Genomic DNA, 8,516 nt, shown 5'->3' with positions numbered 1-8,516 from the left:
CTGTTTTCCTTGTTTATTGTTATAGAGCCAGAAGGCCTATTTCACATGTTGCATTTAACTGCTCTGTCTAACTGCATTGACTAGTCTTTAAATATGTTTAAAGTGTATCTTGCTTAATTTAGTAACTGCTTTATATATTATTTATATTTTATTTTTGTATGTTGCCATAAGAAACGGTTATATGTTATCAGGTGCTGAAGCAGGAATAACCATTACCTGATGTTTTTGTTATTGACTATTGCTAAAACAAGTCCAATCTGACTATCACACATTATGTGCTGCCTTAACCTAATGCTGTCTTACATTTTTCTTCTGTTCTATCGGGTCATCCTATAGTGTCTGCTTGCAACTATTTTCTTCATAATATAGGGATTGTGTTGCATGAATTACTTTTACCAAAGGTTGTGCAGTTGTCTTCCTATATTAGAGACACCTTTGACTTTCTGGAGAAAATTAATAAAATTCAGTGGAATGAAAATAGGTACTGGATAGTAGTAGATGTTAAAAATTTGTATACTAATATTACACATGAATTAGGGGTGGAAGCTCTTAAATTTCATTTGGGTGAAACTCCACTTACTTATTATACAGTTGATTTAATACTGTTTTGTCTTAAAAATAATTTTTTTGAATTTAATGAAATTCTTTATCAACAAATTAAAGGTACAGCGATGGGAGCAGTTTTTGCTCCAGTATATGCAAATCTATTTATGGGTTATTTTGAAACCAAATTTCTATATAGAATGTGCTTTTTCAGAAGTCATGTAATAGAATATTATCGTTACATAGATGATTTAATCTTTCTATGTGAAGGGGGTAGTTTAGATGTACATAATTTTATTCATGACCTAGACTGTAATAATTTTGGTATAAAGTTTGATGGAGCTCAGTGGGGAGATAAAGTTACATTTCTGGATATAAATTTGCATGTCAGAGGTAATAAGGTAGCAACATCAGTGCATCATAAATTTGAAGGTGTGAATAATTTCATTAATGGGACTAGCTGCCATCCTCCACACTTAATATCAGCACTTCCATATAATGAATTATTGAGAATTTCAAGATTAACTAGTGATGAACAACAAAAAGAATTAGAAATTGAGTTGACTTGTCAGAAATTTATCAAAAGAGTTTATAGTGTAGAAAGTGTAGAACAAGCTAAAAATAATTTGAATTTTAATAATCAGACTCATAAACAAGTAAAATGTAGGGCTAAATCAGATAAAAATGTGTATAATCAACAAGTGGATAAAATGTTTTTTGTTACAACATATGGAACATATACAGAGAAATTAGTAGAAATTGTTATGTTTTATTGGACACATTTGTTACAAGATCCATGCTTGGGTGAATTGTTACCTCAAAAACCTATGGTGTCTTATAGACGTGGAAAAAGTATTAAAGATATGCTAGTTCATGCTTATTTTATTTTTTCTGCTGCCAGTCTAACTAAATGTATTTTTGATTATGGTTTTAAAGCATGTGGTCATTGTAGTATATGTAACCAAACAGTAAATTCTTTTGACTGTATAAATGAAAAGAAATTTAATGTGAATGGTAATTTTAGTTGTAACACAGAGGGTATTGTTTATGTACTCAAATGTGAATGCGATGTATTTTATATAGGTGAATCAAAAAGAAGTTTTCGAGTCAGGTTCTTAGAACATCTGAGAAATATTAAAAATGAAAAGGTAGAAAGCCCTTTATGCTTTCATTTAAAAAAATATCATAACAGTGATGGTAAGAATTTAACAGGCACAATTTTGGAAAAAGTACATTGTGTGAAAGGTATGTGCTTGAAGAATAAACTACAATGGAAAGAAGCACTATTTATTTTAAAATTTGACACTCTACACCCTAAGGGGTTAAATAGAGAGCTTGATTGGAAATGGCTGCTGTAATTAAGTGTTTTTTTAATTGTTTAATTAGAATAGTTTTTTACTATATAAAGGAATGAGAAATGAGTTTTGTTATACTCTGTTAAAAGGCTTATGCCGAGGCACTGGAGAACATCAGTTGTTGGTACTATAAAATAAATTCTTTGGATATACTGGCTGAGTCGTTTCCTGGACTATTTTTCCTTCTTGGTGGTTTAATATACTTTTATCAATGGCCAGTGATCCTTCGTTTCAAACTCCCAGAATTTTTCGTGAGGAACTGGGAGATACTACTCAAAGAACTTTTGAACAAAATATTCTACAGGTGGGAGAACGTTTGCCTGATAGAGGTATGAATTCTACATCCCAACTGGGAGAGTCACAGAAGATTTGGGATAAAGTGCTGTTGGATGGATGTCAAAAATGGACTATTAATCCATTCTCTACTATAGGACAACATCATACTGCAGCTATGTCAGCTGAATTACAAGGTACTGTTAAAAAACTTGAAAGTTTACTTTTTAAAGAAAATGCAACACATTATAACATTATTAGCTTACAAAGGTATCTGGAACTGAATATTACTCCAAATGGCTTAAGACCTTTCAAAAATCCTTCTACGCCCTTTGATGAAAAAAAATGTAGAAGATGTACAGTTTGCAAAAAGATGGGTGATGGCAGCACATCGCTGTACAACAGAATGGGTGGCCATCCTAGTCGAAAGAGATTTGTTAAAACAAAAACTGATTAAAAATGACATTGCAAAGCTGTGCTCTAGTTTATGCACTTCTTTGACGGTCCCTAGATTTGAGGGTGTGTTAATAGATCTTAATGAGAAAGTACTGAGTAAAACTGAGACTTTGATTGACAGAAAAATACACAAATTGCAGAGAGATTTGAGGGATTATGCAAATGAGACTGCTTTTACCAATAAAAACCATCTGAAAACCATGGGCGGGTTTTCTGGTAAAAGAATGGTAAAGAAAAAACATGGTGCCTCGTTTGCTTCACCTGAAGCAACAGAAGCTTCAGGAGAATGGTCGGATGAAAATGCAGACTTTCCTTCACTTCTTCCAGCTCAAAAAAGTGAATATATGTATGAACATTTTTATAACAGACCCAATACAAGTGAGAGAGGTTGGAACAGGGGACAAGCAGATACGACGTGGGGCAGGCAACAACAAAATCAACAGGGGAAAAGGAAAAGATGGTATTAACTTTCTTAAGACTAATGGTGTTAATGACAGGTTAGATGAACAGTATGTTTTTAATTTAACTGGCAGTTCTTTTTCAGATACTGAAATAGCAGTATTAAATTGTGGCATTAAGTTTATTCCTACTGTTGTTTCTAATATGCATACATTTAAAATAGATGTTTTTAAGCTAGTAAGAAAGTTACATCTTTTGTGCTTTTTTTCAAAGTCAAAAGAAAAAAATGTACAAGTAACTAATTCCTTTGATATGGATGATTCTTTGAATGAGACAAATTCTATGGAATTTTTTTCTTGTGATTCTTTTTTTGAGAATGATGAAACTGTGAATGCTTACTGTCTATTACCGACAGATGGGATTAGCATAAAAAGTAACTATATACCTCCTTTTACTAATGAGGCAGTGAAATGTTTTTCCAGCATAGTGAATTATTCTATGCAGGATATTTTTTTAAAAAAAGAAAATGTGTCTTATAATCTAACTAAAAATGAATGGGAGGCTTTAACGAAGATGAGATGTAGAAAAGATATTATATTTAAGCCCTCAGATAAAGGCAATAAGTTAGTTATAATGACAGTAGAACAGTATTATAAGATGTGTATGGATAATTTAAATAATGAGGAAGTATATAGAATTGCTATATGCAAGGAATATGAAACAGCCTTGTCAGCATATAATGAACTAATAAGTAGGGGTTATAGGCTTGGCTATTTTACCAAAAAGGACATAGAGAGGAAATTTTCCATAGAAAATTGTACTATGGCTAAATTTTACTGTCTTCCTAAACTACATAAAGATAGATATAATCCCCTGGGTCGTCCTATAGTGTCTGCTTGCAACTATTTTCTTCATAATATAGGGATTGTGTTGCATGAATTACTTTTACCAAAGGTTGTGCAGTTGTCTTCCTATATTAGAGACACCTTTGACTTTCTGGAGAAAATTAATAAAATTCAGTGGAATGAAAATAGGTACTGGATAGTAGTAGACGTTAAAAATTTGTATACTAATATTACACATGAATTAGGGGTGGAAGCTCTTAAATTTCATTTGGGTGAAACTCCACTTACTTATTATACAGTTGATTTAATACTGTTTTGTCTTAAAAATAATTTTTTTGAATTTAATGAAATTCTTTATCAACAAATTAAAGGCACAGCGATGGGAGCAGTTTTCACTCCAGTACATGCAAATCTATTTATGGGTTATTTTGAAACCAAATTTCTATATAGAATGTGCTTTTTCAGAAGTCATGTAATAGAATATTATCGTTACATAGATGATTTAATCTTTCTATGTGAAGGGGGTAGTTTAGATGTACATCATTTTATTCATGATCTAGACTGTAATAATTTTGGTATAAAGTTTGATAGAGCTCAATGGGGAGATAAAGTTACATTTTTGGATGTAAATTTGCATGTTAGAGGTAATAAGTTAGTAACATCAGTGCATCATAAATTTGAAGGTGTGAATAATTTCATTAATGGGACTAGCTGCCATCCTCCACACTTAATATCAGCACTTCCATATAATGAATTATTGCAAATTTCAAGATTAACTAGTGATGAACAACAAAAAGAATTAGAAATTGAGTTGACTTGTCAGAAATTTATCAAAAGAGGTTATAGTGTAGAAAGTGTAGAACAAGCTAAAAATAATTTGAATTTTAATAATCAGACTCATAAACAAGTAAAATATAGGGCAAAATCAGATACAAATGTGTATAATCAACAAGTGGATAAAATGTTTTTTGTTACAACATATGGAACATATACAGAGAAATTAGTAGAAATTGTTATGTTTTATTGGACACGTTTGTTACAAAATCCATGCTTGGGTGAATTGTTACCTCAAAAACCTATGGTGTCTTATAGACGTGGAAAAAGTATTAAAGATATGCTAGTTCATGCTTATTTTATTTTTTCTGCTGCCAGTCTAACTAAATGTATTTTTGATTATGGTTTTAAAGCATGTGGTCATTGTAGTATATGTAACCAAACAGTAAATTCTTTTGACTGTATAAATGGAAAGAAATGTAATGTGATTGGTAATTTTAGTTGTAACACAGAGGGTATTGTTTATGTACTCAAATGTGAATGCAATTTATTTTACATAGGTGAATCAAAAAGAAGTTTTCGAGTCAGGTTCTTAGAACATCTGAGAAATATTAAAAATGAAAAGGTAGAAAGCCTTTAGGCTTTCATTTTAAAGGATATCATAACAGTGATGGTAAGAATTTAACAGGCACAATTTTGGGAAATGTACATTGTGTGAAAGGTATGTGCTTGAAGAATAAACTACAATGGAAAGAAGCACTGTTTATTTTAAAATTTGACAGTCTACACCCTAAGGGGTTAAATAGAGAGCTTGATTGGAAATGGCTGCTGTAATTAATTGTTTTTTTTTAATTATTTTATTAGAATAGTTTTTTACTATATAAAGGAATGAGAAATGAGAAATGAGTTTTATTATACTCTGTTAAAAGGCTTATGCTGAGGCACTGGAGAACATCAATTGTTGGTACTATAAAATAAATTCTTTGGATATACTGGCTGAGTCATTTCCTGGACTATTTTCCTTCTTGGTGGTTTAATATAAAATTAGATAATGTCTACACTTGCCCTGATTTTATAGTACAAAGTAGAGTGACTGTGCAAGTAGTCTGCAGAGTTCATTTAACCATTGGCTATCCTCCCCATCCCTGTAGTCTTTATCCCTCTCTCCTCCAGCTCTTGTTCTGTATTGGATAGCCTGAGGTAATTTAAACTAAGGGTGCCATTTTGTTTGTTTTGTTTCAAATCCCAAAGCAGCTGTTTGTCTCCGCTGGTGCGTAATCATTCTCCTGTAAGTTTTTGCATTCAACGTATGCTGTACACTGTGGTTTAATACATATCTTTTTATGTTATTTTTTAACACTGCAGGATGCCTTTAGATAATTCTGCTTAATGAACTGCTGTCACATATGTACTTAGATATGTTATGTTTTCCTTGGTTATTGTTATAGAGCCAGAAGGCCTATTTCACATGTTGCATTTAACTGCTCTGTCTAACTGCATTGACTAGTCTTTAAATATGTTTAAAGTGTATCTTGCTTAATTTAGTAGAGAACTGCTTTATATATTATTTACATTTTATTTTTGTATGTTGCCATAAGAAACGATTATATGTTATCAGGTGCTGAAGCAGGAATAACCATTACCTGATGTTTTTGTTATTGACTATTGCTAAAACACGTCCAATCTGACTGGTCACACAGTATGTGCTGCCTTAACCTAATGCTGTCTTACATTTTTCTTCTGTTTTTTTTTCAGTAATCCAAACCACCAATTAGGTCAAGCAGGTCTCTGCCCCCATATCAAGCAGTTGAAATTTCAAACTTCTCTCTTGAGCACTGGGCACCCACATACACTTGTACTGCAACTAAAGAGACTAAACACTAATGTAGGTGCTTAACTTCCAAGCGTCTAGACAGTAAAATACCTTACCTGCATTAACTTAAACAAATGTTAGTGAGTGTATTAGTACATTTTGCTGCATAGTTCCTTAATCAAACTACTGTACTGATGAGTACATCACAAGGAAGAAACAGCTGCATAATACTGTCCAGTTAGTGCCCCCCCCAAACTAAAGTCTATTTTCTTTTGAGAAATAGTCATATCTATAAAATAGCATTTCATTACCTCTCCTGTTTCATCTGTAACTAACCCCAGCTTTAATTTTATATCCTTTTAAGAATGTCAGAAAATTATACTCTGTGCCCATAACATAGTCTGTAACTTAGTGCAAACATGCAGTTTAAAATACAGTTACAACTTCACTTTAACCACATACTTACCAAAGCCTAAAGAAACACTTGGAATCAGTGTTAGCCCTGCTCTGCTTGCCCTCGCTATGCTCGGGCTTGTTCCACTCCCCTCCCTGCCCCCATTCCTACCCGCCTCTACTACTTCTATCTTTATTTTATCCCCAAATCACCTGACCAGTAGTCCAACCCCTAATTCCCTAACAACTAGCCCAACCCACTCATCCTACCTCCCCCCACCCCCCAATCCAATTACATCCCACACTGATCCCACTCCCAACAACACATTCCCAAACAACACACCTCCACCCTCACACACAACCAACCAGGAATCCTAGTTGTACTACTCACTCAAAGTAGTATCATGTTACCCACACTCACATCCCTATCACTGGCTGTACTATCGCTTACCTTCCTAACTTCCTTACAAACAGACCTACCACTGCACAACTACTTCTGTCATACTACTCACACTACCCCACCCTCTCAAACCAACTCATACTTCTACACCTGCACCACAATCATAAATCTTACAACTACATATTACTCACTAACATAATTACACCATCTCACCACATTATGAGAAACGCACATAGACCAAGCTCACAAACAATTAATATTAAAAAGCACATACTGACACTCCTACAAACTCTGCTAACCTCTGGTGACATTCACCCAAATCCAGGTCCCCTCTCAGCCAGACAAACATCTGACCTGCTGATCCTAAATCTCAACATAAGAAGTATTACCAACAAGCTAACAGACATACATGCATTCATAGCCCACTACAACCCTGATGTACTCACTATTACAGAGACCTGGCTTAAACCCAGTATCCAAGATGAAGACTTTCGTCCCCCCAGTGTATAATACACTTACATCTGATAGAACAAACAGGAAAGGAGGATGAGTAGCCATCCTCTTTAAAAATACCCTTAACCTCCAGCCCCTGCACACCACACCACCCACTTTTCAAAATGCCGAAGTCCTATTTTCTGTCCTATCCATAAGAAACACCAAGAATATCAATATAATATGCTGCTACATACCTCCAGGCAACAACTCGCTCATAATAGAAGACATACTACACTGGACAAAGTAACATCTATCTTAGGAAACAATCCTACTAGGAGACCTTAACACCAACAAGGCAACTTGTAACTCCGGCGGCCCCTCTACACATATCAATCTATATGGGTTCTCTCAATTAATTGAAGAACCAACTGGAATAGATAAGAAAACAAAGAAATAATACATACTGAACTGGACACTAACAAACTATCCCAAACAAAACTATACAGTAGGCTGTCTCCCAGATGACCTAAGTGATCATCTCCCCACCTTCCTACTCCACAAACACTCCAATCACCCCAAACCAGTAGTCTACAAACTTGTACGAGATGACCGTAACCTTACCCCACAATACCTAAATACTGTCCTAAGCCACTGCAACTGGGAAGTATTATGGACACTTGGGTTAGACCAGGCAGTAGACTACTTCAATACTACATTCTCTAACATCCTTAACAGACTAGCTCCCAGCAGAAAGATCAGAGTTAAAGCCAACTATGCACCCTGGCTAAGTAGGGACATCAGAGCCTTACTAAAAGCCAGAGATAAAGCCT

Source organism: Protopterus annectens, chromosome 4.part0 (genome assembly GCF_019279795.1).
Source record: "Protopterus annectens isolate FY-2018-M chromosome 4.part0, PAN1.0, whole genome shotgun sequence".
In the NCBI taxonomy this organism is placed as follows: domain Eukaryota; kingdom Metazoa; phylum Chordata; order Ceratodontiformes; family Protopteridae; genus Protopterus; species Protopterus annectens.
The sequence above is the reverse complement of the archived record's forward strand: the minus strand, read 5'-3'. Positions refer to the sequence as shown.